A 12500-nucleotide genomic window follows, 5' to 3' on the forward strand; every position below is an offset into this window, starting at 1 on the left:
GGCTGGATGCCCTTCCTAATGCCAACCACTTTACAGAGTGTCCTGGGTGATTTTTACGTGGTACTGGCAAGGGCATTTTTTACATGGTTTGGCATGGGTAGGTTTTTTGCAACCTAGCAGATTTCCGGCCCGACATCCGAAACTCGGAGTTTTATTATGGCAACCGAATAACTGTCACATATTATATTACAGATAAATTCCTCTATTTACATAATATCGAGGTCTCTGTCATTCTTTTGTTGTCATGCTATCACTATTAATATATATATATATATATATATATATATATATATATATATATCTGTGTTCGTGGGAAGAGCCATTTTAACGATGCGTCCTGCCCTAACTTTTCGAAACGCCAGTGTTTTAATGGTCGCAGCTGATGAAGGATATATTCTCTATGTGGCCTGTTTGGTTTTTGTACCTTGTTTATCATTTTGTCCATGTTTTTTTGCAATGTCCTGTACCCAGATATGTATCTATATGTACATGTAGATGAAGGTATGTACATACATGTACATATATGTGCATATACTATATTGTTTATATATATATATATATATATATACATATATATATATATAATATATATAAAGCTCACATGTTCTGATGTTCTGTGCACGTATACACAAACACACACACATTGTACATATATATATATATATACACAGACACACACATGCATATGTAAAGATAAAACAATCAGATAAATAGACAGACTTTTGAAAATAAACAAATAAACCATGACAAAAAAGAAAACATTGCATAGCTTTTTTTTATATATATTTATACATTAGTTTGCATTGTTTTAACAAACTTCTAGCATCTATTTTAAAAATTTCATTTGGTTTCCTCTTTATTTAATTTAATTTTTTAATTTTTTCTTTGTTTGTTTGTTTATATTGTAATTTCTTTCCTCTACACCATCCTTATCCACTGCGACATAACACATCACACCGCAAACTGGAACAATAACAACAACGACGACTATTGACAATTAAAACAAAATCACAAGACTTTTAGGTGCACCCGTCATTATAATTATATGCGCAGGGTCACAATGACACCGACCGTGGCATCAATTGTCAATGTGCACTCTGATTGTTCACCTTGAACAGCATAGCATGTGTGCAATGCATGAATGCACTGTGCCTCACAAATGCCCTTTCTAAAACAATAAACCACCACAGTTAATATATATGTGTATATATATGTGTGTGTGTGTGTGTGTGTACACATTGTTATCATCATCCTTTGATGTCTCCTTCCGTGTTGGCATGGGTCGAATGAAACAAAATATTCATCAGTGTAGTCATAGACGCCCAACTTATATATCATCATCATCATCATCGTTATTTACTGTCCATGTTCCATACTGGCATGGGTGAGACGGTACCACAAAGGCTGGCCAGGCTGAAGCCAGCACCAGACTTCTGTGACTGTTTTGGCAGGATTTTTACAGCTGGATGCCCTTCCTAACACCAACCACTCAGCAGAGTGGACTTAGTGCTTTTTACGTGGCACAAGCACAGGCGAGGTCAGTTTTGGCAAGGTTTTTACAGCTGGATGCCCTTCCTAACACCAACCACTTTACAGTGTGGACTGGGTGCTTTTAAGTGGTACCTGCACTGACAGGGTCACCAAGTGCTTGCAAGACAAAGTTTTTAAGAGGGGAAGAGGCATTGGAGAAAGTAATGATGAAAAGGTTATAGTGAGACAGGTGTCTTGATGTAGAGGAAGTAAAAAGTTACCCAACCAGAGAGAGAAAGATCAGGAATGAAGACAGGAAAAGGTGTGCCCAACCTGAGGAAAGTGCAGGAGGTGCAAGTACTGTGATTGTGAACCTGCTCAATTAGAGTAAACTTGGAGCTAAACATCATCATCATTCCTATCTTCGTATTTTCTTTGAATGCAATGTATAGAGAAATATGAAAAATAAATCCTTGACAAATGGTTGTACATGAGACAATATACAAAATGCCAGATGGCCCCCACCACCTCCGCCAAGAAAAATAAGCACAACAACCATAGTCTGTGACTAACTCCTTTGAAGTGTAATTTGCAAGCAGTGCTCCAGATGGAGGATCTAGCACATTTATTATACAAGAGTTAAAGAAGGTTAAGCCTACAAATGTTCTTCCCATAAAAAAAAAACATCCTGAGAAACGTCATGACAAGGATTTATTACAAGACACCATCAAAACAACAATAGACTGGAATATAGGAAACTTCAGGATTAAGGAGGCTATTTTTATTGACAAATAAAATCCTTCTACCAACAATAGACAAGAGCCGTTATATAAGCTAATATAACATTATCTTCAATCTGCACATGCAGTACTTCTCCAACTACATATTCCACGCATATTTGTATAAATCAGAGCATCAGGTGTCTTGGGAAAATTTTGAACTTCGGTTTACATTCCTAAGGTATTTTTCGATGTTATCATTATAATTATTATTATTATTCAGGTCATTGCCTGGAATTGAACTCGGAATCTTGGGGTTAGTAGCCTGTGCTCTTAACCACGACGCCATATGCCTGTGGTTCGAAATTTCCCCAAGACACCTGATGAAGGCTGGAAGGTATATCAGCTAAAACGTTGTGTTAACAACAAACAGGATGAGGACAAATATCCGTCAAATGTAAATAATGTAAATAATGTACATAATTCCTCATCTCTTAAATATAGAACTGTATTCAGTCTTCTTCGTTGTGTAATCTTGCTCTTTCAGAGGCTGGCGAGCTGGCAGAATCGTTAGCACACCAGGCGAAATGCTCAACGGTATTTTGCCTGTCTTTACATTCTGAGTTCAAATTCCGCCGAGGTCGAATTTGCTTTTCATCCTTTCAGGGTCGATAAATTATGTACCAGTTATGCACTGGCGTCGATGTAATCGATTTAATCCCCCTATTGCCCCCGTGGCCAATAAAGAAATAAATATTGTTCCTTCAGCCTTGAAAATCTGGCTTGATCCAGTAGGCTATGAACAAAGACCAGCCATCCAACCTGGACCATCGCATTTATATTTCATTCTGATGGTGTATCTAGAACCACATTTCTACAACGGATCCTTCTTTCTTTAATTCGTTTAGGGTGTGATTTGAAAGAGATTTGGCTTCTATTTCTAGCAGGTCAACCAGCAACACAGAGAGAGACTGTTTCGGGAAGGGGGTGGCGAGTAGTTTTTATGGCGCTTCACCGTTGGTGGTATATACATATATACATATGTGTGTGTGTGTGTATGTGTGCGTGAGTGTGAGTGTGTGAAGCGTCGGAGGTGGGTGTAGAGAAAGTGGTGTGATGAGGGATTGTATGAGTGGAGTCTGATTATTTTTGGTGGCGCCTGTGTCGGATGAGTTAATATCCAGAGACAAACACCTTTTTTTATACAAAATACACACACACACACATTCATAGATGCACGCTCGCTCATTATTTTTAAACGCATTCATACATTCATATATATATATATATATATATATATATATATATATATATATATATATATATATATATATATATGTGTGTGTGTGTGTGTGTGTGTGTGTGTGTGTGTGTGTGTGTGTGTGTGTGTGTGTGTGCGCGCACATATTGAAAGTTATGGCGTATAGAATCATACACTCGCATCAAGAATAACTAATAATATATATACATACAAACACACGCAAAAACAAATATATACTCTGTATATGCTAACATGCATACATACAATACACACATAAACATACACACACACACACAAATATAAATATATATATATATATATATATATATATATATATATATATATATATATATATATATATATATATATATATATATATATATATACGATATGCAATCATATACACAATGATATCTATTCATAGATATGTATGTCTGCTTTTACATGCGTACAAATGTATGCGATACGCGCGCGCATTTAGCGAATACAAAGCAACGGTTGTTGTCAATGCAACGAGGGCGGTGGTGATGGTGGTCGTTGCAGGGAGGAGGGGGACAGCGGGGTAATACAAAACGGGGGTGGAACTGTGTGTGTACAGAGAATGTGTGTGTATGAGTGTGTGTGTGTGTGTGTATGTGTGTGTGTGTGTGTGTGTAGGAGATAAGGAATATGTGTGAGAGGATACAGAAAACGTGTGCAATTAACTATAAAGTGTATGTGTGTGTGTGCAAATGAAATAAGAGAAAGTGTGAAGATTTTTTGTGTGTATGCGTGTGTGTGTGTGTGTGTGTGTGTGTAAGGGTGCGAAGAAAAGAAAGTCTATGTGACACAGATAATGTATGTGTGAGTGTGAGTCGAGAGGAACAGTGTAAGTGGTATGAATGTGCATGTGTGTGTGTGCGTGTGTGTGACGTGAACACGCACATGTCAGCATGAAATGGGTTAATACACACACGCATAATTAAATCTACACACACACACACACACATATATATATATATATATATATATATATATATATATATATATATATATATATATATATATATATATAAACTATACATATACATAGATATAACTACACACACATACACAAACACATGTATATACAGTATATACAGTATATATATATATATATATATATATATGTATATATATATATATATATATATGTATATATATATATATGTGTGTGTGTGTGTGTGTGTATGTATATGTACATACACGTGTGTACACAGAGAGGTGGGGGAGACAGAGAAAGTTGTGATGTTTGTATATTTTTGTTCAGTAATTCTTGGCTAGCGTTGTTTTCTGCGAATCGAGGAAGTGGGACGAAATAAGGGAGAAGAAACGAAGAGGAGACAGAGAGAGACAGACAGAGAGAGAGAGAGACAGACAGACAGAGGGAGACAGAGTGAGAGAAAATAGAGAAGAGCGAAAAGGGAACCCGAACAGGGACGGGTGGATAGGTGGGTGGGTGGGTTACACAGTGTTGAGACAGGGGCAAGGAGGATGGGAGGGAAGCGGAGTAAGGGGGGTGGCGGAAAAAAAGCAAAATTCGGTCGAGGGTGAGTTCTCTAAAGAGAAGGAAGAATTTGTTTATTATTTCACAGACAACAAACAATAAATAGAAAAAAACAAAATAAATTGCCATCGACCCTTCCTTCTCCTTTACCAACCCCTCGTTTGGCAAATAATCACTGGCATAATAAACTCGCTTTTGTGGTGTGTATACATACATACACACACACGTGTGTATATATATATATATATATATATATATATATATATATTCTTTGTAAGCCGTAAGCCTAGTACTTATTCTATCGGTCTCTATTGCCGAACCGCTACCTTACGGGGACGTAAACACACCAACATTGGTTGGGGGGGGGGGCACAACCACACACATATATACATATATACGATGGGCTTCTTTCAGTTTCCGTCTACCAAATCCACTCACATATTTATTCATCTTCGCATTTATTACCGCCACCATCACCATCACCATCATCATCATCAATCAAAATTAACAGGTGCGACAGTAACAAGTAAACTACCACCACCACTACTACTACTACTACTACTACTACTACTACTACTACTACTACTACACAGCCACAGTGCTCGACTGCATTCGAGAAGTAGCGACCAAAATTCCTTGAAACCACACCCCTATCTTCGGAAAGAAAAACGGCGGCGGAAAGGAGGATATCTCGAACAAAGTCCGGTTCTGGATGTACGGAATAATATGACGGCATGGTCGTGCCCGAAACACCTTTGATCATGCGTCTGCACAACCGAGGTTGACTTGGGTTTCATTAAGAAACAAACCGCAAACATTCTACCCCAAAACACAACATAAAACCACCAGTAAGTATGTATCCCACGCCTCAAAATAATAATAAACTCTTTCATATACTGTAAACAACAAATTCTCTCAGCCAAAATCTCTTTCTCAGAAAACGTTATCGCCTGCGCCAAATGCACAACGAGGGATGGTTTGGAATTTCGTGATTGATGGGGGAATCAACGAGACTGGACAACAACAACAACAACAACTAAAAGACTGGATGGTCACGACTGGAGAGCCTTAGATCATACGCGCGTGCTCGACTTTGGGGTCCGAGGGCGCGTAGGACCACGTCCAATCTCTTCTCATGCGAAGAGTACACACACGCATATATATATATATATATATATATATATATATATATATATATATATATATATATATATATATATATATATATATAATTAAATTAAACAATAGGGTAAAAAATTGGATATTAATTAATATCAATTTAATTACCAGGTAACTCGCACATTGAAAGAATCAGGGAGATTCAGAAGAAAATATCTGAGATCTCAAGGATTATCGTATAAGTTTATATAAAAAATATATAAGAGTATACATATATATATAGGTAGGTCTTACTCGATCGCCGATGACCTGGGGCTAAACAAAAAGAACAACAACAACTAGTAGTAGTAGTAGTAGTAGTTATAAACCTCACCACTATTACTACTAACACGGCAACCACCATCAGAACAATGATACATATGCTGCCATCGCCGCCACCATTAACAAAGAAATTGAGGCGCTCTGAAAAGTTTTCTGTGACACGTTCCTCTTGGTGCATTACATGCATACGTGTGCGTGCGTATGTATGTGTGTGTGTGTGTATTTGTGTGGTGAACTGTCACAGAATAAATGGGTCCAGGCCTTTAGTTGTCAGTGGGAGAAAGAAGGACGATGTGATTATGTGTGTGTGTGTATATGAATATGGGGTATGAGAGAGAGAGAGAGAGAGAGAGAAGAGAGAGATGATGATGATGATGATGATGATGACGTGGTAAGAGGGACAGGAGATTGTGTCATTCGTTATATATACATATATATATATATATATATATATATATATATATATATATATATAGAGAGAGAGAGAGAGAGAGAGAGAGAGGGGTGTCTGCATGTGTCATTATATCAGAGATGAACAGAGGAAGAGAGACAGACAGTCAGACAGACACACAGACTGACAGATTGTACATGTGTCACTGTGAGACGAACGACTGTGTTCGTCAGAGGTAATACAGAAAGAGACTGAATGTAACACAATGAGAGAGAGGGATGCGAGAGAGAATTAGAGAGAGAGGGTGATAGTGTAATGTGTCAAAAACGGGAGAGAGAGAGAGAGAGAAAGAGAGAGAGCGTGTGAGTAATGAGTATGAAGAGAATTAAGAGGAGAGAGAAGAAAGCTAATCACAGATGTATGTGTACGTATATGTTTATGTGTGTGTGTATGAAAGAGAGGGAGGGAGGGAGAGCGATCTGGAGCTTTTTTTTGGTTGGCTAGAAAGTTGGTTAGCTGGCATGACGGTTGGTTCGACGGTTGGCAGTGCGCTGGAGTCATTAATATACATACATACATACATACACACATGCATATATGTATGTGAATATATGTGTGTGGATACATACATACATATTACCAACTTATTATGCCTTATATACATACATACATACATACACCTATCTATCCATCCATCCATCTATCTATCTATCCATCCATCCATCTATCTATCTATCAATCTTGTATATGATATATACATTTTATTATTGTAATTGTTATCGTTTTTGCTTTGAAGCCCTGGATAAGCAGCTATAAATGAGCAGATATGATGGATCATCGACATTCCATCCCAGCCATGACCAACTCGTCTGTTTTATTTTTGTTGTCTTCATCAGACAGAGTATACTATCTAGCGCGCGCACACACACACACACACACACACACACACACACACACACACAAGTGTATTCCTCTCTTTGATAAAATTCTTAAGACGACGGCGGCGGGCAGTGTTATTTATTCATTTAAAGGCGATCTGATTACTGGCTGCTATTTCTAGCAGATCGAGTAACCACGTAAAAAGGAAGAGATTGATTAGATTGGTCGTTTGTTGTTACTGTTGTAGTTAGTTAGTAGTCGCGACTGTCACCACTGCTGCTGCTGCTGAGAAGTACACACCCACCCAAGCAACCCCCCCCTCCAGCCTCTCTCCCCAACCACCTTTTATGTTTACGAAATCCAGCATCCGCATCACCGAACATTGTGCCTTTGGATATCGCTGGCCAATGATAATGACAACGCGTTCGTTAGTGTTGAACAAAAATATCCCTTCCTTCAAAGACTCGTTAACTCAATTTGCAAAGTTCGCTAATTTGAATTACGTTCTATTTCATCACCATCATCATCATCACCATCACCATCACCATCACCATCATCATCATCATCACCATCACCATCACCATCACCATCACCATCATCATCATCATCATCATCATCATCATCATCATTATTATTGCTGTTGTTGCCGTCGTCGACCGTTTATTAGTTAATAAGAAAAACAAAAACAAAAACAAAAAAAAAACATCGTCATCATTGTTATTAATTAAGGCAGCGAGACGGCGAAATCGTTAGCAAGCCGCGCAAATAGCGGCATTTCGTCCGTCTTGTTCTGAGTTCAAATTCCGCCGCCGACGTTGACTTGGACTTTTATCCTTACGAAGTCGATCAAGAACTGGGATCGATATAATCGACTTGCCCCATTTCCCAAAATTTCAGGTCCTGTGCCGCCTCCCCCTATTGCGAGTTTTATTTGCTATATCTTTCGCTGTTATATTTTGTTTACACGAACGTTTTCTTTTCGGACAAAACCCTTTGTACCCTTCGTCCTGTCATTGTCTTTGCATGTTTTCTGATTTATACTAGCCCTTGTGGCCAATAAAACAAGAATTAATTATTATTATTATTATTATTATTATTATTATTATTATTAAGGCAATGAGCTGGCAAGAAACCTTTAGCACGCCGGCCAAAATGCTTAGCGGCATTTCGTCCGTCTTTATGCTCGGAGTTCGAATTCCGTTGAATTCGACTTAGCCCTTTATCCCCCTTCGACGTGGATTAAAATAAGTACCAAGTCAAGTTTATTAGGGTTGATGGAATCTTCCTCCTCTCGTCAAAAACTGCTGGCCCCATATTTGCTACAGGGGCACCTGTTGAGGGAGACATTACAAGGATAGTACCTAAAAATAAAATATATCTTTTCTTAATATATATATGCACAAGGCCTGAAATTTTGGGAGAGGGACCGCCAGTGTTTAACTGGTACTCCAGCGGAATTTAGGCTAGTACTAAAGATTTTACCTTTAAAATAGTAATAATCTAAAAAAAATCAACAATACATTTCTTAGAATGACACAAATGCCACACGTCGATATTACTGGTATTTATTGATTTTATCGAGTTTGCACAGACTGGAGTGAGTCTGTAAGATACAGACGGCAGTTATATGAGGGTCTGAACTTCGGAATGTAAACAAACGTGCTTAGTTTTGCCTCGGTCACAATTCCACGCACATGTCGAGGCACACACGCGCGCGCGTTCGTTGAAGCATCTATAAATCGAAGAATTTGGCAATTTTAGCGACAGAGTGGACGAACCAGCGACCGATGTCTAAGAACTAAAAATTCTTTCCTTATGCATGTAAACAAAACACGTACGCACACGTAAATAAATATTCTTTTATTCATTTACTGGTTTCAGTCATTTGACTGCGGCCACGCTGGAGCACCGCATTGAAAGGGTTTTAGCCGAACAAATCAACCCCAGGATTTATTTTTTAAAGCCTAGTACTTATTCTATCGGACTCTTTTTGCCGAACCGCTAAGATCCGGGGACGTAAACACACCGGGATATCGAATGATTGCCACGACGGGTTTCTTTCGGTTTACGTTTACCAGATCCACTTACAAGGATTTGGTCGGCCCGAAGCTACAGTGTAAGACGCTTACCCAAGTTACCACGCAGTGGGACTGAACCCGAAACCATGTGGTTGGGAAGCAAGCTTCTTACCACACAGCCACGCTTGTATTTGTTTCAATCACTGTACTGTTGCCATACAGGGGCCATCGGCTCCTTCAATCATTTATCATTCCCATCATCTTATCTATCTACTTTTTTTTTTTTTTGCTCGGTACTTATTCTATCGGTAACTGTTTGCCGAACCGCTAAGTCACGGGGACGTAAACAAACGAACACCGATTGTCAAACGGTGTGTGGGCGAGGGCGGGGCGCAAAAACACAAACAACACAAACACACATTACAACGCATAGTTCCCGTCTGTCAGATCCGCTCACAGGGCTCTGGCTGGTGTGGGAGCTACGATAGAAAAGACACTTGCCCAGGGATCGGGGAGAACCGAACCCGGAACCATGTGACTGAGAAGCGATTTTTTACCACACAGCCACGCCTGCCCGAACGCACAAAGGTTTATTATTTTCCCCGTTGAAACTAAGATATGAACGAAAGCATTTGGTTTCGTAGTCTCAAATGAAAGTGTACTGTTAAAGAGAAATAACTTGTAAAAAGTAACAAGTGTTGAATTTTTTAAAGCCGTCTTTGCTTTCGTTTTTCTTAAATTTTATTTTACACATTAATTTCATGAGACAGTTGGGAAGAGCAGGTCGATTGGGTGGTTGTATCTTCGCAAGCGATCCGAGTTCGAATCCGCTGGCCGTCAACGCTTTTTGTTTGTTTGTTTTTTTAAATTTATTTTAAAATTTTATTTTGTTTTTTCTTAGTTTTCTTCCTACCTTGCACTAAGGTTGTCATTTTCTAGAGAGACAGAGAGAGAGGGAGGGAGAGCGAAGACACCACCACAAACACAAGAAGAAGAAGAAGAGAGAGAGAGGATGGTCACAACTGGAACGTCTTCCCCATCATCGTGTTCATTTTACTCAATCAAGGCCTGACCAAGGGGCTGAAGCGAAAACGAAAAAGGAGGAAAAACGACAACTGCATTCTCCTCTTCCAAGCCTCGCCTTGTGTGTTTATTTGGAAAAGCGACGCCACCGCCACCACCACCACCACCACCAGCAGCAGCAGCAGCAACAACAACAACACCACCACAAACAGCAGTAAAGAAAATCACCCTCTCACCACAACACTCCAACATCAATTTCTAACGCTACCTCACACCATTCCTCCATCATAGTCCTCTTGGTTTTTTTTCGTTATCATCATAATAATAATAATTATTATTATTATTATTTATTATTATTATTATTATCATTTTTATTATGCTTGTTTGTGTTTGATCGAAACGGGAGTCACGAGTTTCGTTTCCTTTTCCTAACGCACACACAAGCATATATATATATATATATATATGTGTGTGTGTGTGTGTGTGTGTGTGTGTGTGTGTGTGTGTGTGTGTGTTCTTTTATTTGCCTCAATCATTTGATTGCGGCCATGCTGGAGCACCGCCTTTAGTCGAACAAAGTGACCCTGCAAGACACTAATATATAAAAGAAACACACCCATACAAAAAACATAACAGACCCACAAACCTACGAGAGAAGGCTCTTGTTCAGCTAATGCTAGAAATAGCAGTCAAATTGCTCTCGAGCATTTGAAAATAAAAGAACAGTGGTCGATGTATTCCAGAGTTAGAAAAAGAAGAAAAAAAAAGGAAAACAAAGGCAATCCTTCGATATTGGTACACGTCATTTACCCACCACAACTTTCCTTCATTAACGACGTTGTCTCCTCACACGGACGTTCTGGAGACCAATACCGAAGGAAAGCTAACAAGAAAAAAAAAAACAAAAGACAGGTTGGTCACGACAGGAATGCTTCTACTCGATCAGCAGCTGCCGAGGGTTAAATCACAAAATACTAATATAAACAACACATGCGGACGCACGCAAATGCACACACGCACGTGCACGTTTCACAAATGCGGCCCTTTTTTTTTTCTTTCTAAGTGTACTGAGTTGTCATAGGGAAATTTAACTGCTATTTCTAGTAAGATTATATAGGTTAAAGCTAGGACCAGTGATGGTGGTTGTGTTGTTGGTGGTGATGGTGGTTGTGGTAGTGACAACGGGATGTTCTGACACCCTAAATATTAAACACGTTGCGTTGTGGGTGACCCTCGAAATAAGGGGACAGGACGTTAGATTTTTACAATCTAAAAGATATTTATTACAGCCATTATTATTTATTTTTATTAAGTGGGCATCTCTGCAGTTCCACAAAACTTCGATAAAATAAAACAGATAATTAAGGAAAACAGGGGCTGGATCGAACCTGCTCACTACACAGACTCCAACGGTGTCACGTTCGTAGTGGGAGAATGAGGTCAGCTTTTGAAGACTGTGTGTGATTTCTTCTTCCTCGTCTTCGCATTCTCCCATCAACGAAAAAATACAGGAGAGAGAGAGAGAGAGAGAGAGAGAGAGAGAGAGAGAGAGAGAGAGAGAGACTGGCGTGAAGCGAAAACTGAAAGAGCAGTGAAAACAGCCAGGGAGTTTGAAACCGAGAAGGGCTTCCTCATATCCACATTTCAACATGGATTTTTAAGAGAAAAGACAAATGAGGGGATGGAGGTGGTGTGCCTGTATGTGTGTATTCCTTCATATACACACATGTATGTATATATATATACATATATATTATATGTTGTATACACATAG

General features: G+C 38.9%; 1 protein-coding gene across 1 annotated transcript in view; it reads right to left on the reverse strand.

Annotated features, from left to right (window-relative positions):
* LOC106869115 (max dimerization protein 1-like) overlaps nt 1-12500 on the reverse strand; it is a 161968-nt gene that overhangs the window by 120587 nt on the left and 28881 nt on the right. The window lies entirely within an intron of this gene.

The sequence above is a fragment of the Octopus bimaculoides genome, chromosome 14 (assembly GCF_046866305.1).
Source record: "Octopus bimaculoides isolate indiv1 chromosome 14, ASM4686630v1, whole genome shotgun sequence".
Taxonomy (NCBI): Eukaryota; Metazoa; Mollusca; class Cephalopoda; order Octopoda; family Octopodidae; genus Octopus; species Octopus bimaculoides.